The following is a 26,702-nucleotide window of genomic DNA, read 5'->3' as shown; positions in this document are numbered from 1 at the left end:
TTGAGAACTGGTGTTGAATAAATGAAAGTAATACCAACGGCATAGGAGTTTGTCCTTCATTTTCACGTAGTGCTTTGGAAAGAGATCACTTCTGTGGCTGACCCTTGCTGAAATCTGGTGTGCAGCCAGACCTTTCCAATTCACCCCACATCAGTAGTGACACATAAACCACATCCTCTTCCCATTATAACAGGGCATCTCTTTAAGGAGAGAAACAGGATGGGTGGGGGTACCCATTTTTTCCTAGAGATTGACCATCTTTTCCTAGAAAGACATAATGTTGCCCAAGGGACTGTTTAAATTTCCAAATCAAGCTATTCATAAATCACACTGGACACATGGATAGGTTTCTTTCGCCTTTATTTCCCTTTCTAAAAACCATGTTGGTCTTCATAAGGCCATCTGCTTATCTTTTTCCTTTTCCCACTGGCTAGAACGTGGGCCCAGTTGGGATGGTGGTGAGCAGTCTTCTGCAGTGTGAACGATAAAAGGCAACATCTTCAAGAATGGCAAAGCCACAAATTAGAAGGAGCCTCAGTCCCAGACACTGGGAAGCCACCTGGATTCTACTTGTTTAACTCATTATATGTTGGGTCCATATAACCTGTATCCCAACCAATACAAACGGAAGGAGAGGTAGGAGCTATGTGAGAGTACACACGTTCCTAGCAGCGCAGTGTTTAAATTGTGCAAACACGATCCACTTTTCCACAGTGTTAGTGCCCCATCCAGGGCTTCAGTCAGATCAGTCCTTTAATGCTTCACTCTTCTTCTCATTTCCAGTTTCCCTCTCCTTTTTTTTTTTTTTCCCCAAGATTTTACTTATTCATTTGAGAGCAAGTGTGCACAAACAGGGGGAGGGGCAGAGGGAGAAGGAGAAGTGGACTCCCGGCTGAGCAGGGAGTCAGCGCCCCCCCCCCCACTCTGGGATCATGACCTGAGCCCAAGGCAGATGCTCAATCAACTGATCCACCCAGTGCCCCAGGTTCCCTCTCCTTCTTGACAGTTCTTTGTCTATCATTGTTGAATTTATTGAGGCCTAGCAATCTATGTAATTTCACCTCATGCTTTATTAGTATTTCTTCCACAGCTGCTTTAAAGTCCTTACAAATGTCTCAGGCATTTTTAATGCCTCGTAAGAACTTTTGAATATCTGAGTAAGTAAATAAATACCCCAAAGAATACATTTGTTTTAAATTGTCATTATCGACTTTTCACTTCTTAGTGAATCCATAGGTATAATTTATGAATTAACAGATATTTTCATTTAGATGATAATGTGAAAATTACATCCAGCTGAATCTTAGCACAGCATACCTAAGAATATATACATATAGTTATGATTTACTTATACGTACATATTTATTTCTATTTATTTACATATATATTCCCCTGAACTTTAATTTACTTATGTGTATGTAACAGACACATAGATAGCTTCTATTAAAAACAATTCTATAAAATACATTCTCACATCCCTATTCATGTAGCAGTCAAATAATTTAATTAAGTTTGTCTCTTTGTAAACTCAATAGACATTCACATAATATTAAATATTCTTAAATTTGGGTTTTTGCCTCCAAATACTGTATTATATGTTAAAACAAACAAACAAAGACCTCCCAGACACTGCCACTCAAGAGTATAGGACACTTATCAAGGTTCTATTCAGTCCTGATTGTATATCAATTTTGAAATACTTTTGGTGTTTATAGAAGTCACAACTCTTCAGAATCAATTGTTCAAAGCAGCCAGTAAGTACTCTTTGAATTCCTTTCTGAACTGTCACATCACTGACTTGGTTTGGCCAAGGTTAAATAATTTGAAAAGCAAATATACATCACAGTTCATCTTCCTTCTGGGCCAACTAATGTAATACTATTTTGTACCTCTCTCTATTCAAAGCACCAATAGTCAGGCAGTCCTCTTTACAAAAAACCCAAAAAAACAAAGCTTTAAAAAGTAAAGTAAGTACGAGTGCCTGGGAGGCTCAACAGAGCGTCTGCCTTCGGCTCAGGTCATGATCCTGGGGTCCTGGGATCAAGTCCCGCATTGGGCTCCCTGCCGATCGAGGAGTCTGCTTCTCCCTCTGCCCCTCCCCCCATTTGTGCACGCACTCTCTCTCTTAAAATTAATTAAATAAATTTTTAAAAAGTTTAACAAAAAAGCAAACTACTCAGAACATCATCAATACAAAATTATACAAACATGGAAAATGCTATTTAAAACATTTTAGAGTGCTTTCAAATGTAGTTTCCTAAGAAGGGAATAAGTGTATATATTCTATTAAGCTCTAATGCTTCAGGAAACCACAAAACAATCATTTAATCACCTGAGCCAGCTACTGATCATACTAATGGGATTAGAAGCCATAGCTAGGAGACTGAAACAACGAACATTTGTGACCAGCTACAGGAATACAGCAAACCCAGCGACATATGCATTACCTGGGAGCCAGGGCTTAAGACAGAGCCAGTAGTCTGATGTCAGGTGAGCCACCATGAGTTATGAAGCACACATACGCAGGAGTTCAAAGCAAGTCTTGAATCACATAGAAAACAAAGGCCAAAGCAAGGCACAGAATTAAGAATCAAGACAAGAATTCAGAATCATATATATGGAGCATCACACTATCCTGTCCATTGGTCGTTTGAGAGGATCTAGTTGTTACAGGAATAGTGTGTAGTAGTAGCTGCAGGTAAATCAGTCCCAGCCATTCCTTCCACCACGGTGGCCTCCCGGAGATGGGACTAAACATGCCATTCGTCTTCATCACTATCCATCAGTTGGGGCTTCAGGAGAAAAACCAGACTGGTTATAGACTAAATAAAGAACTTATATTCTCTCTTTGTATCTGAGTTGTAGTGTGAGTTAAATTTCCACCCTGCTGCATTAGCTATTGGCTGGACTTCAAGCAGAATCAAAGGGCAAAGAGAGTAGAAATTAGGCATGGGAATGTCTAGTTAGCCAGAGAAGTACAAGGAGACAAAATTAAATGAAGTACACAAACACACCCCTTTTCTTTTTTTACAGCTTTATTGACATAACATTCACATACTGTATAATTTACCCGTTTAAAGTATATAATCCAATGGCATTTAGTATGTTCACAGACTTGTACATCCATTACCACATCAATTTTAGAACACTTTCATTACCCCAAAGAGAACCCCCTCACACCCTCTACCCCACGCCATCACTCTAGGCAACCACTAATCTACTTTCTGTCAGTATGGATTTGCCTATTTGGAAATCTCATATAAACAGATTCATATATGTGTGGTCCTTTATGACTCGTTTCTTTCACTGAGCATGTTTTCAACATCCATTCATGTTGTGTCATGTGTGTATCAGTACTTCATTTCTTTTAATTGTTGAATAAGTTTACATTTAATGGATTTGTCACATTTTATTTATCCACTCATCAGCTTGGACATTTAGGTTGTTTCTATTCTTTGGCTGTTATGAATAATGCTGCATGAACACTCAGGCACCAGCTCCTGTGTGGACAAATGGTTTCATTTCTCTTGGGTATACCTACAAGTGGAGTTGCTGGATCATATGGTAACTCTGTGTTTAACTATTTGAAGAACTACCAGACTGTTTTCCAAAGTGGCTGCACCATTTTCCATTTCCATCAGCAGTGTATGAGGGTTCCAATTTCTCCACATTCTTGCCAGTTAGTTGTTATTATCTGTGTTTGTCATTATATCATCCTACCCCTTATTTAAAAATCTCAAACAGATCTTCTGGATCTTTGGATCTGGCAACTGAACCAGGTCCTTGGTTAGCAAAGCCTAGCTACAAAAAGCAAAATTCTCAGGCGCCTGGATGTCTCAGTCCATTAAGCATCCGACTCTTGATCTGCACTCTGATCTTGATCTCAGAGTTGTGAGTTTAAGCCCCACACTGGACTCCATGTTGGGCTCCATGCTGGGCATGGAGCCTACTTTTTAAAAAAAAGGCAAACTTCTGAGCACACACATGCCTAATGACCAAGCAGGAAAAAAAGGCCATGAGGGACCCAGGGCACCAAGTCCCTTCTGACTATAAACACACAGGAGGCCTGGATTGAGATTGCCTCTACCTGAACTTGTTTGAGGCATGGCTAGGGCATGATATATAGGTAAGAGAAGATGAGCAAGGGTTGGGACTTCACTTGAAAATTCACTAGATGGGGGTATATGGAGCCAACGCTAAACTCAAACTATTAACTTCTCTCCTCCATTTCTACTTGGTATTTTTCCACCAGAGTACATACTAAAAGCCTTGGGGATCTCCTCTACCTTTAAAGTTCTATGATTCCATGACTTTCTTCCTGTAAGTACAATTTAAATGGATTGTGCAATGTGTCTCTTTTATAAATAGAAGGCTTTATCTTAATGAGATTCAGTTTAAGTGTTCTTAATGTTTTTAAAAAATATTTTTACTTTTTGTACACCTGAAACTAACATAATATTGTATGTCAACTACACTTCGATTTAAAAAAATTTACTTTTAATGATTCCCGAAGCTTGTTGAAATATAACTCTATCCACAGCATTAGTGTTTCCTAGAAGTCACTAAAAGTTCCTATAAGTGTACCTAAGAAAAAAGGTGAATATCGTTAAAAGGGAAAAAATACATTTATTCCTTGGAAAGTACACTGATTACTATTTAGCCAGTTAGAGAATTGTGTTCTTTCACCCTTGAGAATTGTGCCATGGAGTAAATTACTTTCTTTGAATTGCAATATAATTACCACATCTGAAAATAAAGGAAAAAATGAAATAGAAGGATAGAGGATTCAAAATAAGGAGGGCCATTGCCAAACAAAATACTAACCAACCAAATTAGAAGATATTACACATGCTCTTCCTTATTTAACATGGAAGGATATTGCAATTATTATTTGGTTAATAAGGCACTTCCTGGGCCCTAAAGTTACTAATTCTTCACTTCAACATACATTTGTTGTGCAACTGCTGTGAGCCGGAAACCTTGTTAACTGCCAAAATAAATAAGAAAGTCTCTGCTGGCAAAAAGCAACAGAGGGCTTGGCCTCTGCCAGGCAGATGGAAACACATTATCCAGCTGCAATCCATTCTATGGCTATGATAGGAAAGAAGCAGAGTGGGGATGGTGAAAAGGAGTGATTTATACCTAAACTGGGGAAGGAAGGGGAAGAGGAGAGGGATGACAAAGGAATAGGGGTGTAGGGAACATAATCAGTGAAGCTGGCTTCATAAGGAATGGGAAGGATTTCACCAAACAGGGAGACACAAGACATTTGTGAGAACATTCTAGTGGGAAAGCAAACATTTTGGAGACGTATAAGATCTAACCATAAGAAAATGTCAATAGTCAACCCTTGGTGGCCTATAAAAATAGCACATTCACATAGTTCCAACTCATACAAAACAAAATAATCCCCATGGATCTGTAGGGTGAATGCTTAGGACGTGTAGGAGAATTAGTTACAAAAGTTGGGGCCAGAGTAGGAAGAGCCTTGAATTGCCTTCTAAGGTATCAACTTTATCCTATAGGTGATGGAGCAGTCAATTCACAAAAGAATTTGTGACAAATGACCAATAAATTTATTTTTTTAAAAGATTTTATTTATTTATTTGTCAGAGTGAAAGCAAGAGGGAAAGAGAGATACCACAAGCACGGGAAGCTGCAGGCAGAGGGAGAAGCAGGCTCCCCACTGAGTAAGGAGCCTGATGCGGGATTCGATCCCAGGACCCCAGGATCATGACCTGAACTGAAGGCAGATGCTTAACCGATTGAGCCACCCAGGTGTCCCCCCAATAAATTTATTTTTAAATGTCCAAAGAATTTTAGGCTTCAATGAAAACGCTATATCATTTTCAATACCATAAAGAAAAAAAATTAATGATAATATTCAATGCTATTAAGGACTCAGGGAAACAGGATGGTCCCATACACTGCTGTGTGTATAAACTGGGATAATCTCTCTGGAAGGCAATCAGAATACCCTTTGACTAAGCATTCTAGGACTTTATCCCAAGGAAAGTCATGGATATTAAAAAAAAAGTTTAGTCACCATGATATTCTTTTTTTTTTTTTAATATTTTTAAAAAATATTATGTTAATCACCATACAGTGATATTCTTAATGCCCAACAATAGCAAGTTGGTTAAACCAATCAGGAATCATCCTTATAACTGAACACTATGCAGTTACTTTAAATATTTAGATGAATATTTAATAACATGGACGTGTTCATGAAATTTTGTCATATGAAATAATTAGGTTAGAAAACAGTACATGTGTCAGGCAGGGCTCTGAAGAGCTAGGTCAACTGACCAGGTTTGAGTTTCAGGACCTCCATTTAGTGTTGTGTGGACCTTGAGCAAGTAACTTCTGTAACTCTGTAACTCAGTTTCAACATCTGCAAAATGGGGATAATACCAGTACATGCATGATGAGTTGTAAAAACTAAATGAATTCATACACACACGAGCATACTTCATACGAAAATATATTTTGACGGGCGCATTGAAACTTGCCTGGCATATAATAAGCACTAAGACTTGGTTGTTGTTAATTTTGTCAGTATTTGTTAAAAGTTAAGTCAACTTTTAAGCTAATTTAAGAAGTAAAGGTGGTTCATCAAAAACTAATGGTGTACTATACAGTGGCTAACTGAACATTAAAAAAAAAAAAAAAAGAAGTAAAGGTGGAAAGACAAACCACTGGGCAAGAACCACACCCAAAGCACTCTGAAAAACAGGTCCTATGAAGTCATGACTGCAGTTGCCAAGCACTGACCTCGTGATTTGCAATGCCAAGTCCTTGGATACTGGACACTGCGCCCTGCCACAGAACAGCTGTCTCTCCTGCCACTGGAAACCGGATGCAGCTGCCACTGCTGCTGTGCCCTGGCCAGGACAGACTCTGCGTCATCCCTGCTGCTTTGAGTCACCAGCTCTTGAATCAAAGTCTAGAGAGGATGCATCTGCGTGGCTGCACCGAGTCCCGAGTTCCCAGATGTAGGAGAGGTCAAGAAAAGGAGCAGTGAGTGTTTTTATCATATAGAGAAGGTAGATTCTACTTTATAAGACAAGGGATTCAACACACTTAGCAAATGCATACATTAAGCAACTAAAGAAAGAATAAATGATCCCTCTATGGTTTTAAAAATATAAACAAGACCTGAATATACTTATATGGAAAGAAATAAAGGACTAAAAGGATATGTCAAAGTATTAATGATTAATTGTGAATTGACCATTATGGCTGATTTGAAATTTTTAAAAAGATATTATTTCTTTATTTATTTGACAGAGAGAGAGAGAGAGAGAACAAGCAGGGACAGCAGCAGAGGGGAAGAGAGAGAAGAAGGCTCCCCGCTGAGCAGGGAGCCCAATGCAGGGCTCAATCCCAGGACCCCAGGATCATGACCTGAGCCGAAGGCAGACCCTTAACCAACTGAGCCAACCCAGGTGCCCTGGCTGATTTGAATTTTTTATCTTCTGTCTCTGCAAGTTTCCAAATCTTCTATGACATAGAAAAGACGTTTTTCTCTTTTAAAGCAAGAGTAGGCAAAATCAGATCTCTATTTTGAAAGAGAATTAAGTATTTTTTAGATAAGACCATGGGCTGGGAAGTGAAAGACTATGTTCAAATGGCCACTGTTTTTTTTATTTTTAAAGATTTCATTTATTTATTTGACAGAGAGAGACACAGCCAGTGAGAGAGAGAACACAAGCAGGGGGAGTGGGAGAGGAAGAAGCAGGCTCCCAGAGGAGCAGGGAGCCTGATGTGGGACTCGATCCCAGGACCCTGGGATCATGCCCTGAACCAAAGGCAGAAGCTTAATGACTGAGCCACCCAGGTGCCCCTCAAAAGGCCACTGTTAGCTTATAGCAGGCCTTTGCTACTCAAAGTATGGTGAACAGACCAACATCAGCTTGACTCAGAAGCATATTAGAAATGCAGAATCTCAGGCCACATTCCTGATCTACTTAAAGCAAAGAAGAAGATGAATCAAGAGATTCTCTAGAAATATAAGCAAGAAGGGTTGACAACTGACAATGTGGAAAAAGTCATAGACAATTACAAACCTTAGAAACATTTCCAAACTTGGAAGAAGGCAAAATTATTAACAGAAATGGATTGCTGGAACCAGTTTTAAAGGAAAAGGGATAGATGTAGTTAAAATATGTAAGGTTTGAGACCTTGAAAGGTGGCCAGATGGATATGCCCAGTCTGGGACATGCAGAACTAAAAGCCCATAAGAAATATCAAGATTGGGTTTACAAATTAAGAGTCATCTAAGAAAAGGAGATAACAAAAGCCATAAAAGTGGTTAAGAATATGCAAAGCAAGAGAAGAAATCCAAGCAAGATCCTCTGGTGATACCTATATTTTGGAAACAGCCAGAAAGAGAAGTCAGAAAATGGGTTGCCAAAACTAAGATCATCAAGGGATTACAGTGTCAAAGAAAGCAAAGGACAGACGTTTCATTATTATTCAATTCTTTTCTCCTTTCACGACAAACTAGGAGTAGTTTATACAGTTAGACTAAATAGGACAGTGATGGATTAATGATCTTAATTCTTGAGATATAAAATGGCCAGAATCTTAGGAAGGGGGTAGAAGAAGAAAACATTGATACCTTGGATGACTCATCATCAGAGAAGATTCAAAGTTTTCTGGCTTTTGAAAGTTTTGATGAAAATTTTATAATTTTTACCGTGTTGCAAATGACATAAGACCATGACTTATCTTTGTTTCATTCATTTATTCATTCAGTAAACATTTATTGAACACTTGCTATGAGCCAGGCATTGAGGATACAGCAGTTAACAAAACAAACAAACCCTTTGCCCTCATGGTACTTCCGTTCTGGAGGGGAGGCAGATAATGAACAGAAGAAAAAAATAAACATATTGTATGTTAGATGGAGATAAACATATTGTATGTTAGATGACGATAAGGAAGGAAAGGATGTAGGAGTGGGGTAAGAGTTGCAATTTTAGAGGAGACAAAAGCGAAGACCCCGCTGAAAAGATGAACAGACCTGAAGGAGGTGAGGAAGCCACTCCTGCAGATATCTGGGAGAAGCACATTCCAGGCCAAAGCAGAACTGAAACTTGTGTGGTCTAGGCGGCCAGTGTGGCTGGACAGAGGGAGTGAGGGGGTGGGCAGGAAAGGAGGACTGGGTAGTAAAGGCTATTGGAGGTTTTTGAGCATATCAATGACATTATCTGACTTGGATTTTAACAGAATCATTCTGGCTGCTATTTTACGAACATACTAGAGTAGGAAAGGCAGATGGTGGCTGTTGTAAATTCCCAGGCAGGAATAATGGTGACTTGGAGCAGATACAATTGCCAGTTTTATCTCTTTTCAGACAACTACCTTTTTATCCTTCTAATATATCATATTAAATGGGTGGGAGGAGGAAGGAGAGACTATGAATGCAGCAGAGAAAGGAGTACAAATCTCTCAACTCTTCTAGTTATATAAATCTATGTATTTTCACATTTATCTTCAGCCACCCAGAACAAAATGTGTAAGCAACTTAAATGCTTAAATTTTATGTAAATATTTAATATGTTTAAATAGTATGTTTGAATCTTCTACATTACAGCTTCAAGGAAATGTTTAAAAAAACACTAAAAACCATTATCATCACCATGTCAATAAATTTATATTTAGGCCAAGGTAACAATAAAAGAAACTGATAATTTATTTTAAAGACATGAGCAATATTTTTGAAACATAGAGTCCTGAATAATGAGTAGTTCTGAAAGGTGCAATTTTAAACCTTCCACTCTTTCAATGCTATAATTAAAACAAAAATGAAAGTGAGATCAGAGAGTCCACACACAGACCTGGGTCACACTGGGACATGCAATTTGCTTTTTCTATGGATGTGAGACCAAAGGCTCCATTTATTTGCTACAGATTTAAAAGGATAAACTGATTATTTCTGATTTTAAAATACAAAGGCAACTAAGTCAAGTTAAAAATTGACTGAGAGAAAAGAGTTGTCAACACTGTATTAATATTACCCTGGATCTGCAGTGGCTTACTGTTTACAAAGCACTTTTACTGCCATTATCTTATTTGAGCCCAACAATAGACCCATTTATATCATCGTTCTTAATTTATAGACTCAGAGTTTCAGGGACTTACCCAAAAGCACCCAACTGTCTAGCAAGTACCAGAGCTGGGAACAGAACCCTAACTTCCTAGACTACAGCTCTTTATATTATGCCAACCTGTGTTCTTTCCCAGTTACAGAACTGGGGAATGTTTTCCTCGTGCAGGATTATCCAGGTCAGCAAGACCAAAGGTGGAGAGCAGTACCTATGGAAAGGTACCAAGGTGAGAAGAGCAGTCTTACAGTAAATTCTGTCATGCTCATTTAATGTTAGAAAAACCAAGGAACAGAGCCTTGTTAAGTCAAACACTGGCTCTTCAATTACTCAGGGGCTGGTGTCATTTGTGCTTACCCTGGTCTTTTGCACTATTTCTGTTTCCCTTAGGACTTGCTTGATCTCCTGGCCTGCTCTTTGACACCTCCACCAGAGGGCAGGCAGGGCAGGAAGAAGAGCATTTGGTAACTGGTTTGCTCAAAAAGTTGGAAGAAAATTTAGGACATTATCTTAATTTAGATTTTTAGAGTCTTTCTAGATTTCATCACTCATGTAAAATTTGCCGCCTTTCTCCTATGTGGACCTGGAATAAATAATGCATTAAAATAATTTCAGAACTAGAGAACAGAGGTTTGTTAAACTTCTTTATATTTCCACTACTGGTTTTTCTAAATGATAAATATAAAATGTTAAATCTTTAACAAATGTAACACTTAAAACCATTTGGGGAAATAGATGGGCAATGAACAAGAACAATTCACAAAAGAAGAAATGCAACTGGCAGTGAACATGGAAAAATGTTCCACTTCATAGGCAACGAAAGAGACAACATTTCAAACAAGAAACTGTTGCCCTTCATCTGTCAAATTAATCAATATTAAAAAGGAGAATTATTGGTAAGGGTATGGTGAGATGGGCATTTTCACATATTTTTAGTGGAAAACTAAATTGGTACCATCTTTCTGGAGAGAAATCTAACCATTTAGACAGGTTAAGCCTGGCAGAAGAAAATTGGAGTAATTTCCTACTACCCAAGTTGGACTAAAATCTGGTTCTTTTTCCTCTAATCAAGTGAGCCCTTACATGGAGAATACAGATGTATGATACATGATAGAAAGAAAAACAGCTTTGTACCACCAGCTCCCGGCCGCAGACTCAGTGAGAGGGAAAGATGAGGGTCCCTACCCCAGGAGAGTGTAAGGGCTCTAACTCTCACCACCCCAGGGAAGAGGGAGAGTGCTGGTAGTGGAGCGTCTGAAAGTCCGTGGTTCTCCCAAGATCACAGGGTTTGCCTCATGCCCACAGGAGAGAAAAGTAATGCTTTCTGCAGGTTTCAGTGGCTTGTAACATATCACACTGACCCACATCCTACTTATACCAGGTTGTCCTAGAGAGAGAGAGAGAGCCAGAGGGCTCTGACGTTTATGGGACTATTGAGATATATTTGTGCATCTTTTCAGTAATGGTCAGGCATGCTCGTGCTGGATCAGCCATGCACCCTCAATTACACTGCTGTAAGTCTTATAGGTCAGGGGCACCTGGGTGGCTCAGTCGGTTAAGCATCTGCTTTTGGCTCAGGTCATGATCTCAGGGTCCTGGGATCGAGCCCCATGTCTGGCTCCTTGCTCAGTGGGGAGCCTGCTTCTCCCTCTCCCTCTGCCTGCCCCTCCCTTTGCTTGTGCTCTCTGTCAAAAAAAAAAAAAAAAAGACTTACAGGTTAAATACATTTGTCCCTAAATTCAAACTACTGGACTGTTAACAACTTGCTCAATCTTGTTTATAACTTGACGTCTACTAGAGACAGTCTAATGGTGAAAAGGAGAAAGAGTCTCACTGTAATAGGAATGTGCTTGGAAGGCCCAGGCCCCACAGAAAGAGAGATTCTCCCAAGTTCTAACTACAAACTCATCACAATTTATGATAGGGAGAAACTGGAAACTACCTAAATGTCCAATCAAAAGTGTGGTATGCACCTGTTAACTATTTTTTTTTTTAAGATTTTATTTATTTATTTGACAGAGATAGAGACAGCCAGTGAGAGAGGGAACACAAGCAGGGGGAGTGGGAGAGGAAGAAGCAGGCTCCCAGCAGAGGAGCCCGATGCGGGGCTCGATCCCAGGACCCCGGGATCACGCCCTGAGCCGAAGGCAGATGCTTAACCGCTATGCCACCCAGGTGCCCCCACCCATTAACTATTTAACAAAACGGAAAGCGCTTATTCTACAATAAGAAGATACAGAACAGAGAGGTTCCAGGTCCACATAAGTGGACTCCATCCTATGCCTCCCACTGAATGTGGACATACGGTGGACAGAACCCCTGAGTACTCTAAAATGAAATGCTAGCAGGCGACTGGGAAAGAAGAAAACTGTGGTCCTGCCCAACCAGCCCAGAGTCTCCCGTTTTTCTCTTCCCTCCAGTGTCTCCTAGCCTGGACTCAAGGTAGCCTGAAACCAGAAGTGGAAACCAGGCCTGGACAGAGAGAATGCCAGAAGGCGGCTCCAACTCTGGCCCAAAGAGCAAGAAAGGAGATCTATAATGCGCAGAGAAAACAGAAGAAATTACCTAGGTGGTTTTTCTTTTTTAATCTTTTTTTTTTTTCCTTTTCTTATTTCTTTCATGCCCCGTACTCCAAGCACCCACAGTGCAGGGAGCAGGGGGCCACGGTGCCTAAAACTCCAAGGGCGAGGATACCGACTGAGAATGGAAACCAGTATGAGGTTCTGTACCAGAACTGGAACAGTGGACATGGTGTGGGCAAACTGCCTCCAGAGATACCATGTGGATGTGTGACGGGTAGCTGGAAATGTAAATCTAGAACTCAGAGGAGAGGTCTGGGTTAAAACTGTAAGTCTGTGAATCATCTGCAGTTAGAAGTTATTTAAAGCTAAATACTCTAGATGTTTTCTCCTTATGACTGAGTAACAACTAATTACTGAGTTTTTCTTACAGCGTTCTTTAGTATCTGTTTCACTGAAGAAGTAAATAAACTGATTATTACAATTCTAAATATGGAGTCTATCTTACCACTGGAAAAAATAGGATTTGATTTAATCCTAGGATCTGGGGCCCGGCTCCTAAGCAAATGGTCTTTAGACTCTGCTTGCATTCTCCCTAAAACAATTTTGAAAAACTTTATAGTCCCTCGCACATTTCTAAATTTGCACCTAAACTTTTTCATCATAAATTTAAATAGTGGCAAAGGACGTGATTTCTGGCGTATTATAACTATTGACATGTTTAAAGTTAAACTATTATGTGACTTTTAAATATAATCCACAAATGTAAACACCAGAGAGGTTTGATTCCCACATCATTAAAAATATATATATAAGGGCACCTGGGTGGCTCAGTCGGTTAAGCATCTGACTTGATTTAGGCTCAGGTCATGATCTCCCGATTGTAAGATGGAGCCCTGTGTCAGATTCCATGCTGGGTGTGGAGCCTGCTTATGATTCTCTCTCTTCTCCCTCGGTCCCCACTCAAGCTCTCTCTCTCTCTCTAAAAGATACACACACACACACACACACACACATACACATATATATGAACAAAGTTTTTTAATTGTCAGAAATTTCACATCATGTTTTCTCCTCGAACTCATATCTCCATTCCATTTTCCTCACAAAATTTTATCCTAATATGCCATATTTTGATGCTTAAAAATCCTTGACTGATCATTCTATCATAATTCTTTACAATTAAAATATGCATGCACACTGAAATATTCTCTGCTTCTATAATGCCATTATTTTTTTCTTCTGTGGTTACTGTCATGGTAATTAAATGACAACACTGATCAAACAACACAAGTGACACATTTAAGTAAATGTTAAATATAGGTTAATATATTATAGTAAGCATATCTTTTAATGAAGTAATGGGGCCTTTTTTCAATTAGTTTTTGTATCTGCGGGTTAATATTACTTATGCTAGAATTAGACTTACATTTAACTCTCTTTTTTAATATAAGTGCTGAAGAACTTAGTCACATGCATGAGAAGAGACTGAAAGTTTTATTACAGCAATGACCTACAATTATTTGAACCCCTTCAGAGTTATATAATTGAAATCACATAGTAATGAATCATAAAAATTATTTTTTAATGAATCACCAGCTGACCGCTCAATTAGTTCCTCCTTTAATTCTGTTGAAAGTAAAGAATTGCAAACCTCCTGAGTTTCAAAAGGATTATTATAATTATTCCCCCCCTCACCATCCACACCAATAATTTGAATTGTCTTCTTGTCTGACACTTCAGAGGCTCGTCCACCCTAAGGCAATGTGCTGCCGTAACATCTCCAGTGGGAGGGAGGCCCTTTCATAATGTGGGAGGTGGAGGGGAAGGGATTATGCAAGGGGCAGTGAGAAAGGAGAAAGCACCACACCTCAAGGATATCTTCAGGCAGATCAGTTTTAAGGGGAATGAAGGAAGCTGAAGATCCAGAAACAACTGGATTCCATCCAGTCAATCTATCTTTAGGCCCTTGTACTTTGTAGAAATCTTGTGCACCCTCAGTTGGTTTAGGCTAATTAGTATTTCCTTTCTTGCATCATGCCCTATTCAGGGGTAGGGGAGTGAAAGGTTAAGAAAGAAAAAATAAGTCCACAAGTATTTTTGGAAGGTTGTACGAAAAGTCAGCATGATCCCCAGGGATAAGGAAAATTCCTCAGGGAAAGGGATTTGGGGGGTGGAGGGAGGACGAAGGGGTGGTAGGTGTCCACAGGTGGAGTCATCAGAGACTGCACCTACCCTCCATCCCCAAAAAGTGCGAGAACATTGAGGTAAGTTTCCTTACCTTCCTGAATCAGCACCCTGGGACTGCATTTCATTTATTCAACAAACATTTTTTAGGCATTTTCTATGTCAGCCTCTGTGCCAGGCCCCAGGGATACAAAGACCTTTATACTCTTGGTCTTCAAGGAAGTGCATCAGGATTCAGCTTCTTCACGGAGGTGCTCTAGCCCAGCCAGCCACCCTCCCCGCTCTCTACATCCTGGGATTTCTCCCCATATCGCCGTTCCCTATTCCACTACTGCATTCCACCACCACCAAAAGCCATGTTCCTTTCATTTCCTCCATGCTTTTTACTGTAGAGTGGGCCATGCCACAGGGGATGATGCAAATGGATTACAGTGAGTTACAGGGATGCCTGAGATAGTTAGCTCTTCAGCCCCTCAATAATTCAGTGGGTCGGGGTGGGGGTGGGGTTGAGACCTAAGCATTAGGACGCCACAGTTCAGATACCTCTAGGCAACAAGAAACTCCTTTCAGTGTGCTGTACAAATGTTATCATATTTTTATGTGGCTCTGGTGTCAAATATGTTGGGAAGCACTATAAATTAATTTACGAAATTATGAACCAGTAGGTCTGAGCAAAAGTCCAAACACGCTGCCCAGAAGCTACATCTGTCCTACAGACCTCTTTGTTTTGGCGGACACAGTGCTGACAATTAAAAAATAACTTATTTCGAACATTAAGAAATTTCACATAAAAATCTAGAATCTGGTTTCTCATGAAAAACTACTATGAGCTTTAGTCTCCTTTTGCAGCAGTCAGTTGGCAATGAGTCCTAGCTGCCCCCTCGAGATAGGGTTTGCCCTTCCACTTAATTTTTTAAAATATTTAATTTATTTATTTGACAGAGAGAGAGAGGGAGAGCACAAGCAGAGGGAGTGACAGGCAGGGCGAGAGCAAGGAGCCCAATGTGGGGCTCCATCTCGGGACTCTGGGATCATGACCTGAGCCAAAGGCAGATGCTTAACCGACTGAGCCACCCAGGTGCCTCGGCCCTTTCACTTTACCCGCTTTTTCTCACCCACGCTATTTGTGTGCCCCACCCCCCCAACTCCATCATCACTTGAGCTTCTCTCTACCGTGCTAGAATGCAGTCAGCCCTCATGCTAGCTTCAGATTTACCATGTGTGCACACGAGCACACACATAGCACCTGCTGTCTCAGTAACAATATCCTCAAAAGTAAATTAAGAAATACAATTTAATTATTTTTATTATAAAAATATTTATGCATTAGAGAAAATTTTAAAAATGAAAGGAAAAATTATTAAATCGGAGATCTTGCTACCCTGAAATAGTGTTAATACCTCAGAATGCATTTTTCTGATTTTTTTTTGTATTGTTACATATACAAGGCTGAACAGACACATATGTAGTTCCAAGTGGGCTTGTATTTTTGTGCATTTCAAAGCCATTGTTATTTTCCTTTGTGTTTAAAACCACGGGATTTGTTTCATGATGATGGTTTCCTATTGATAGAAATCATCTGCTTCTAACTTTATTGTTTGACATATTACATACATTGAACCTTACATATTTTAATTGATGTAGAACTCATTACAAGCATTAACCTTACATAACATTTTAAACTTAGCTGAAATTGGTTTAAGCTTCTCAGAGAGCATATTAAATGCTTTAGAACTTACTTAAAATCTACCACTTGGTTCTGGTAGAGAGCAGTATGCTATCACTTTTGTTTTCACTAGCTCAGATGTCTACAATAGCCAATTTCAGATACTTGTCAACTGAGTACGGCCTGTAATTTTACCATGTTTTGTGTGCATGTCAAGATGTAGCTGGTTAAAAAACGGAGAGTAAGGACCAAACACCCCTTCTCCCTGCCCCTCTGATGCCCAGGAACTAAATCGGCCCCTGGATTTTGAGAAGCAAAGAGAGGTCCAAATTGAGCTTAGGTTTCTGTCTCCTCTCATTCTGGCCTTCCTACTCGGGCTTATATAGAAATTAAGTTCATAGAATGGCAGACATATAGTTAAATAAGGAAGTATTTCCTGGATGCCCAAGTTTATGGAGATTTACCCTTGCCTTGCCTGCCATTTCTCCCTTTGAAGCCCTGTTTGGGGGCTTGCATTTTTCACAGAATTACATGGTGTACATTGTGAACACATACATAAAATTTCTAATAATTTTACAGAAGCAGTTGAAGAGGTATAATCAGTAGTTATCTCTTCTGTTTTAACTGGAATACATGAAGTTTCAGAGATTTAAATGCCAGTGATCACTATAGCTTCAGAGAGGAGAAATCATGAATTCATGAAATTATGATGGTGGGGGAGAAGGCTTCCTTTTCTTTTCAAGTAAAATAAAAGAGTAGCAGGAAAGGTTGTTGTTTAGTGGTTTCTTTAAGTCAAGGAGAAAATAATGTTTACTCTGAGTTATCTGTACTGTTCTGGGCCACTTTTCTGTTGTGTATCATAGCAGCTTTGGTAGTATTAAATAAAATGTGAATCGATGTCATAATAATCCCATTTTAAAGTTGCTCCACGTTAAAAAAAAAATAAAGTTTTTCCATGTTGAACTTTACTTTCCTGGATTATTTATATGTTGGTTATTTTAACATACATTTACAGAATGCCTGCACTGTGCCAAGCACTATGCTAAGTGCTTAGAGAAAAGAGCAAACAAGATAGTCCTTCCCTTCCAGGAGTCTCAGTGTAGAGAGACTGACAACTGCACTACAATGCAGTGACGAAGTGCAATTTATTTGTTTTTAAGATTTTATTTATTTATTTGAGAGAGAGTTAGAGAAAGAAAGAGAGCACAAGTAGGGGGTAGGGGCAGAGAGAGAGGGAGAAGCAGACTCCCTGCTGAGCAGGGAGCCCAACACGGGGGCTTGGGCTTGATCCCAGGACCTCGGGATCATGACCTGAGCCGAAGGCAGACGCTTAACTGACTGAGCCACCCAGGTGCCCCTGAAGTGTAAGTTAGAGTAGAACGAATCATGCAATAGGGCATGCATGGGAACACACTGGTGTAACACCAACCCGAAAGAGTGATTCAAGCTGAAAAAAGGAGATGGTGGCTGAATCTTAAAGGATGAGTAAGAGTTTCCCAGATGAAGACAGGAGGAAAGTCATTCCAAGCAAGAGGAGCAGTATGTGCAGAGAAGTGTGATGAGAAAGCAAGGTGAATTTAGGGAACTAAAATTTGGTTCAGCATGACCAAGAAATGAAGCTGGAGGGCCGAAGAGTGTGCTGGCAGGTGAGGCTGAACAGAGCGGCAGATCATAATGAATCTTTTATGTCATGCTGAAGGCTTGCATTTTATTTTCAAGGCAATGGAAATTCACTGATGGCTTTTTAAAAGAGGAGGGTCATGATCAGACTCATGTTTGAGAAAGTCAGCTTGTTGACAGGGTGGAGAATCACTACTGGAAACAGGGAGAGCTGCTGGGAGCTGGTGCAGTTGTCAGGAAAGAAAGGATAATGGCGTGAGCCTATGCAGTCACAGTGAAGACACAGAAAAGAGGATGCAACTGAAGATACTTAGGACGTAGGGTCCGTGAGAACTGAAAATTTCCCAGATATATGAAATGAAGGACTTCCTGGTCACGGACATGAACAATGCTTGTGAAAATGTTCGATCTCCTTTATTGGAGCAAAATTCAGATTAAAACACACAATACTCATTCTTATTTTTGAGTCCTGAAGCTTTATGTGAAATCTTTTCACCCTCTTGAATAAAAAAGATTCTGATGGTCTCGTTGCAACCTTTGGTACATCTTTTTCCGAATCATAAAACCACTATTTGCTGAGAAGCTGACAAAAAAATGGGGATGTGGTTCTTTAGAATAGCACCAATTTCACATCTCTGTCACCACAATCTACTACACCTGTTCATACACCCACCCCCGTCATTATTAATAGCCTTTTGCTTTCTCCATTTTCCATTCAAACCTGATTTTTAAAAAAATAGACTGACTACCAAATTGGGTGAGTCACTTTTAAACTCATTCTTATGGTCAGTGGAGTTTCGGTTCTCAAATTTGTTTTAAATAATGAATTATCCTAAATGTCCAAAAATGTGATTGAGTAATACCATCAGTGCATCTTAAATGTATCAGAAGGTGGCAAGGGAATTGTAATGCAATAAGAATTTAAATTTAGGACTCAAGTCATGTACTATGATAGGTGTGATTTGAAGGAAAACATAATTGCTAATGTCAACATGCATAAATTTGAATTAAAGGGGAAAGACACTACTTAATAGACTTTATAGATACAAGCTATAAAACACAATATTGCATTAGTTAGAAACTTTGCAAGCTTATTGAATAAGCTCATTATCATATGAAATATATTAGTATACTTTTTCTTTGAACCACTTTTTCTCCATATGCCTTTGAATATAATGTTAAATTGCTGTTGTTATAACAAAATACTTAGAATTCTATTACTAGTGGCTTTTAATGGTAGAACTAAGGAATTATGGGAAATGGAGTTTGGGAAATATCTGACTCCCCTAACAATGATATGAAACTCAGAATGTCCGAGACAGAAATGTGGGCCTTGGTTTACACAATAGATGAGTTCTTCTTCTTTTTTTTTTTTTTTTTTTTAAGATTTTATTTATTTATTTGACAGAGAGAGAGAGAGCCAGTGAGAGAGGGAACACAAGCAGGCGGAGTGGGAGAGGAAGAAGCAGGCTCATAGCAGAGGAGCCTGATGTGGGACTTGATCCCATAACGCCGGGATCACGCCCTGAGCCGAAGGCAGACGCTTAACCGCTGTGCCACCCAGGCGCCCCTAGATGAGTTCTTCTAACTTGAATTTACAGAAGAAGCCATGGAGATTATCTTGCTTAACCCCCTAATATTAAGGAACTGAGCACCAGAGGATTATGTGATATAGCTAATGAGACAAAACTGGTCAGTTTAGACCAGAGCCCTTCCCAAGCATTCCTGCCAGTCTTTTCCATGACCTTATCACTGACTTAGTTGAACCAGAGAATTTCCAACTACAGAAGGAAATCTTTTCATTAAGTTAATAACCAGCCTCTAACTTATACTACATTTTATTTAAATTCTGATTTTCATTTCTGTATTCAGTGTGCTTAAAGGAAAATAAATTTAAATAATTACAAGTGTTGAATTTGAACTAGATGGGGTTGGAGGTTGTGGGGAGACACTTTTGAATTAATCAAAAGAATAAAGTTTTTTTAAATTTAGAAGAATTTTTTTCTTTGGAGTAAAAACAGCAATAAGTCTAAGCTGACCATGTCTTGCACACAGAGTTCAGAAATTCTGTGTTAGTAACTGAATATGGATGATAGGTGATCAGCATATGACGAGTCTAAGCTGAGTTGTTCCGCACAACCCTACATCATCGGGGTCCACAGCCCAGCCAGCTGTTATTTAATTTGTGGTTTTTAGAAGTTCTAATGATGACGTTATAATTATGAAAAATCTGCAGCAAAGAGAAAGTGGCCAGAAACTGCATTAGGGGCTTTCGATGGAGCCCCAAATAGATATATTCTCTTCTTTCTACCTCCTTGTTTCTTCCTCTCATCACAGACTACAGAAAGAAATGGGAGAGACAGTCATGCCAAGGACGTGACATGTAAAAAGAGTCCTGGGAATGTGCTGGGAATCCTAGTCTTCATATGCAATATTCAGTTGGAGTTATTTGATTTCTGGCCATCAAATTCCTTTCACAAATTTGTGTTGAGGTGCTAACAATTGAGGAACACTTGGCTGCTCAGTGGTATTCATTTTCACATGGGTTGGGTGGGGCCCTATGCCAAAGGAAGTTCAAAGCAATAAAACAATTACTCAAGCCTTTGTGGCTGAGCCATTGTGATTCAAGAATCAGGCTATCCATTAGACACACTCACCTTTGGAATCCAAGTCACACTGATCAAGTCCTTTCATAAAATGGCGGCTACTCCTAGTCAATAAGGGAAGGGAACTGACATTTGGACACCTGCAATGTTTTACATGTTTCCGCATTCTCACAACAGCCCTGTAAGAAATGTATTACCCCACTTCACAAATGAAGGAACAAATTCTGAGAAACGAAGAAAGTTGCTCAAGGCCACGCAGCCACAAGACCGGTCTGTTTAAACTCAAAATTCAAGTCCACTCCATCATGCTCTATTTTGTTCCCAATCTAAGAAGAGGTGCACAGTCCCAGAACCTCCATTCAGAGTAAAAACATGTTGTAAAATCCCATGTCCTGTGGATATGAAGGGAGTTGCTCTTGCTATGACACCATTATAGGCCTCTGTGCATTTTATCTAAAAAATCTGCTGGCTCTCTTTCACTTCAGATAGCCAGAATGCATCTCCAAGATTAACTAATTCTAGGGTGGGTGTTTAAGACATGGAATTTGATGATGACTGTGGGAACATTTGCTTCACAGCCATCAAACCAGACCTAGTTCTCGTTTCAGTGCTTTGAGAGTGTCAGATGCCAAAACAAGTGATGACAGGGGGCCAAGGCAGATGTTATTACAAATTAACAGGGGAGACTGTAGGCCAGGAAAGAGTCCTAAGAGGTGTCAGGCATATGCTGGAGTATACTTTCAAGTCATCTAACATCACTGACTGAAACAGGCTGTCAGAAAAGTAACACAGTTTTGACTGAAAGAGCCACAGAGCTGCGACAGCTGAGCTCCCAGCAGGATCTGGTTTTGTCATCAGTAGTTTCACTGCTATCGGGCTAAGCATTTGGGCTGGCTTTCACATGCAGTGCGATGGTGTAAGACGGAACATTAGGTCATGGCCAGTTCGCCAGAGCCAGTCAAGTATGTTCCACATTTAGAGAAGAGGATGAGTTTCTGGGCCTCTCCCCCCTTAAAAGGCCATAGGACAAGCTACTCAATCAGAATGACAATGTCTTGGTTTTACTTACACTATACACAGGCACACACACACACACACACACACACAAACACACACGTGTGGAAACTCTCTCTAGCACCAGTTAAGCCTCATTTTTCTATTCTTCAACTTGAGAACGTATCAGTAGCAGAGTGTTTTCATCGTATTGACAAAGATGAATATTAAAGACTTGCTTAATTCTTTCAGTTCACACGCATTAGGATACACTTCACCAGCACAAATTGTCTCACAAATATGTCAATCAGAAAATACAATGGTGTACTGAAGGGGCTAAAGAATATATGTGTTAAAATAGAAATCTGTAAAAACAGAGAGTTTTTACCAAAACCCAAAGGACCTGCAAATAGCATTTTAAAATGTGAAGAAATGTTCACCATCACAGACAACCACAGATGTGCAAAATAAAATTGCAATGAGTTCATTATTTTTTATCTTTAGCATTAAGAAATTACAATATTCAATGCAATAAAGGGTACAGTGAGATGGGCTTTCTCATACTCACCTGATAAAAATATAAATTGCTATGAGCTCTCTGGAAAGTAATTTACCAGTATATTTCAAAAGCCCTAAAATGTTCACATGCTGCCGAAAGTACAGTGGTATCAGAAATTCTGGGGGTGGGGCCAAGCAATCTGTGTTTTAACAAGCTATCCAAGTGATTCTGACACACATTTCCGTTTGAGAACCACTGCCCAATGGACTCTCATCCACTCCTGTGGTTAATGACCATCTATAGGCAGATGAGACCTACATCTGCATCTGTGCCCCAGATGTCTTTTCTGAATTCCAGGCCCATAGAACCAACTACCCACTTGACATTTCCTATTGATATCTCATAGGTAATTCAAAATAAGTAAGTTTAGGGGCGCCTGGGTGGCTTAGTCGTTAAGCGTCTGCCTTCGGCTCAGGGCGTGATCCTGGCGTTCTGGGATCGAGCCCCGCATCGGGCTCCTCTGCTGGGAGCCTGCTTCTTCCTCTCCCACTCCCCCTGCTTGTGTTCCCTCTCTTGCTGGCTGTCTCTCTCACCGTCAAATAAATAAATAAAATCTTAAAAAAAAAAAAAAGTAAGTTTAACATTAGGTTTAGATATTTCTCCCCAAAAATATTCTCTACTGCCAGTGATTCCATTCTCCATAAATAGCACTATTATTTCTACCAAAGCCTGAAACCTAAGTTCATCCTTGACTCCCCAACCTTCTTCCACCTCATCCCCATATCCAATCAAGCACTATTTCCTAAAGATATAATATATTGTTATGGACTGAATTGTGTTCCCCAAATTCATATGTTGAAGCCCTAACCACCAGTGTGACTGTAACTGGAGATAGGGGTTTTAGGAGGTAATTAGAGTTAAATGAGGTCATTTATAAGAAGAGGAAGAAAGATAGAGATCTCTGTCATGTGAGGACACAATGCAAGCCATCTGCAAGCTAGGACTAGAGCTCTCCACCAGAAACCAACACTTACAGACCTTGATCTGGGATGATTAGCCTCCACAACTGTGAAAAAATAAATTTCTGTTGTTTAAACCCCCCAGTCTTAATTATATATTTTATTATGGCAGCTTGAGCAGACTAAGACAGATATCTATAAACCGTCGGTTTCCTTTTATCTGCACTGCTACCATCCTTGTACAGATTATTTTCATCTCGTGCCTAGATGGACTACTGCAACATCCTTCTAGCAGTTTTCCCTTGAAATCAGTTCCGCCTACTTCCAACCATTCTCTATACCCAGCTAGACAGATATCAAGACAGGTTTCTATTTAAAAACCCTCAGTGGTGGGGCGCCTGAGTGGCCTGGTTGACTGGGCGTCCTGCTCTCGATTTTGGCTCAGGTCATGATCCCGGGTTCGTGGGATCTAGCCCCGCATCATCAGGATCCGTGCCCAGTGGGAAGCCTGCTCCTCTCCCTCACCCTCTGCTCCTCCCCTCTCTCTCTCATAAATAAATAAATCTTTAAAAAAAAAAAATCCTTCCTCGGCGCCTGGGCGGCTCACTCAGTTAAGCATCTGCCTTTGGCTCAGGTCATGATCCAGGTGTCATGGGATCAAGCCCCACATTGGGCTCCCTGATTAGCAGGGAGTGTGCTTCTCCCTCTCCCTCTGTTCCTTCCCCTGCTCGGGCTTGCTCATACGTGCTCTCTCTGTCAAATAAAATAAAATCTTTTTTTTTTTTAAGATTTTATTTATTTATTTGACAGAGAGAGAGAGACAGCCAGTGAGAGAGGGAACACAAGCAGGGGGAGTGGGAGACGGAGAAGCAGGCTCCCAGCTGAGCAGGGAGCCCGATGCGGGGCCCGATCCAAGAACTCTGGGATCACACCCTGAGCCAAAGGCAGACGCTTAATGACTGAGCCACCCAGGCACCCCTCAAATAAAATAAAATCTTAAAAAACAAAAAACAAAAAACTCTCAGTGGCTTTCTACTGTCTTTCAAATAACACCCAATACTTAACATACATATGTCAGGATGATATAAGAAATATTAACTGATGGACTCTAACCCCATCCCAATGTACTGATCCCTTGTCCCTCCCCCTCTAGACACTTGCTGCCCTCAGTATTTGCATTGCCTCGCAAGCAACCTCCTGGTCAGCCTACCTTTTAGTGTCACTTTCTGGTCACACTGGAAAATAGTGGGCTGCTCCCCGCAGCCGAATGGGGACCAGCTCCATCTGTGAGGCTGTGCTCCGCTCCTTTCCTCAGGTACCCTATGCAGGTGCTTTACTCTATTTTCATTCAGTAAACATACTGCCCCAGTTTTTCTAATGCCCAGCCTATTATTATTACTATTTTTTTTGGTTTAGATTTAGCCAAATATTTAAAGTTTCTGTTATTGGTTTCTTTGTGGCATTTCCTCCACCTCTTGGGGGAATACCTCTTGGCTTACAGCCCAAGTGGTGGAGGGATGAAGGTTAATAATAATACTGGCATTAAAAACACATCAATTAATAACTTTACAAATTACCCCCGTGCATTGGCTAGAAAATCTTGTACAATTTGGTCTCTATCAATAGCTCACTAGTCTCTCCAGCTTTGTTGGGGAAAAGGCATGTTGACTTTAAGTTTCTCAAATAGCCCAGGCCCTCTCCCACCTGTGGGCCTTTGCACACTGCAGCCCATCAACCTGGAATACATTTTTTGGCCTTTTCTTTGCCTATTCACCTTTTATGTCTCAACTTACACACCATTTCCTTAGGAAGAACATCCTATACAAGGTTAGCTCTCCGGTCATACATTCCCAACATACTTAGGATTTTTTTCAACTTGTAGTTTATGCACTTGTAAATTACTTAGAATGTTTTTTTAGTGTCTACCTTCCCTGCTAGGCCATAAATTCCATGTGTCTGTTTTCTCTAATACAACCTCAGCATCTAGAACGTACTAAGTGTTCAATGAACATTTATGACTGACCCCTGACAGAGTTAAATAATTATAGGGTAGATCTCAGAATTAGGGTTCTGGTACCATATCAGTTTACTTTCAGTATGCCAAGATTGCAAAACATGCTTGTTTGTTTGTTTGTTTGTTTGTTTTTTAAGTTTTCATTGCAACTACTCTTCTGAATGAATCAGGATTTTATCAGTACAGATTTGGAAAGAAAGTTGTTTGCTCACATACAACCATTGTCCATATACCCTAGCTTTAAAGTTTTATCTCCATCAAAAGAGTCTTATTGTTCTCACGGAACCTAGGCAACAAGTTTAGAATGAGTAAATGGTATATATTTGAATTCAATCAAGTACAGTTACATTTCTGAAATACTTTTTCTGCATAAGATTTCACTCGAAGAAAGCCTGAAAACCACTCCTAAACAATGGCTTTAAATCCTAGAAAAGAAACAGAACTTTTACAATGGGTTGGAAGAAAAGTCTAGAGTTCTGGGTTTTATTTTCTTCTCTTACACTTATCCTACATAATTTTTCCTTCCCCAATTTACATACCCAATGTATATTTGTCAGCAGGCTGGAGGAAAGGGAAGGAAGGACTAAGGGAAAGAAAAGGAGAGTGCTAAGGGAAAGATCTGGATCTGAGGTATCTCCTAGGCAACCTGTACACTGATTATCCTACCATGAATCTTCTCACTTTTCCTCTTATACAATTTGGTAAAAAATACAAAATATACTTGATTCCATGTCATATTGGGAAAGACACAAATAGATGTATGTCATCTTCAGGACAATCACAGTTGTACCACACTAAAATAATTTAGCTATAGCAGTGATTCTCTGAAGTCCACACAACAGAGAGTCCATCCCACTAACCAACCCTCATATCTGAGTCATCAATCCATTACAAGCTGCCAACAATATATCATCTTCATTTGGATGTCAAACCCAACATGTCTCAAATGGAACTCATTATTTCCTCCGCAAACTGGTTTCCCCTCTTAATTTCCCTCTTTGATCCAGTGCTACAATCGGAATCCTAGTCATCCAAATTTACAACCTAGGGGCTCCCTTTATTGTCTCTCTTTTCTCATCCTTCACAGTACAGGGAAAAGGGAAGGAGTTAGGACCTACCCTCTGTCCTAACCACTCAAATGGTTTCCGCACTGATATCACAGAACTGTCAAGGTGTAGTACAAGGCCTGAGTGAGTCACAATGCCCCTTTGCATTTGTTAAAAATTTAGACTTCCAGCTGTACCTCAGACCTACTATGTCAGCGTTGAGTTGGGAAATCTGCATTTTAAATGAGCTCCTTAGGGGACGTCTTAGGCCAAATAAACAGAATCGCTGCTCTAAAGGAAATGACCCAATTACAGGAAATCACACTGCAGAGGAGGAGCAAGGTGAGTAAGACACCCTGGCCAAAGGACACAGAAAGAGCTAATGGAGTCCCAAGCAGGAGAGGGGAACACAGAGGCAGACAAACAGAGTAGATGGTATGTAAGGGCTCAATACTTCTGAAGCCACCATTTAGATCTGTTT

The 26,702-nt window shown here is 40.0% G+C and overlaps 1 long non-coding RNA gene across 1 annotated transcript in view; it reads right to left on the bottom strand.

Moving 5' to 3' along the window:
- Positions 1-6,187: 6,187 nt before the first annotated feature.
- LOC103658651 overlaps positions 6,188-26,702 on the bottom strand; it is a 72,509-nt gene continuing 51,994 nt past the window's right edge. Inside the window, exon 3 of the long non-coding RNA XR_567226.2 lies at positions 6,188-6,969. This is a non-coding gene — a long non-coding RNA (uncharacterized LOC103658651). The remainder of the gene's footprint in view (positions 6,970-26,702) is intronic.

Source organism: Ursus maritimus, unplaced genomic scaffold, assembly GCF_017311325.1.
Source record: "Ursus maritimus isolate PB19 unplaced genomic scaffold, ASM1731132v1 scaffold_3, whole genome shotgun sequence".
Classification (NCBI taxonomy): domain Eukaryota; kingdom Metazoa; phylum Chordata; class Mammalia; order Carnivora; family Ursidae; genus Ursus; species Ursus maritimus.
This window is presented reverse-complemented; position numbering and strand designations above follow the sequence as displayed.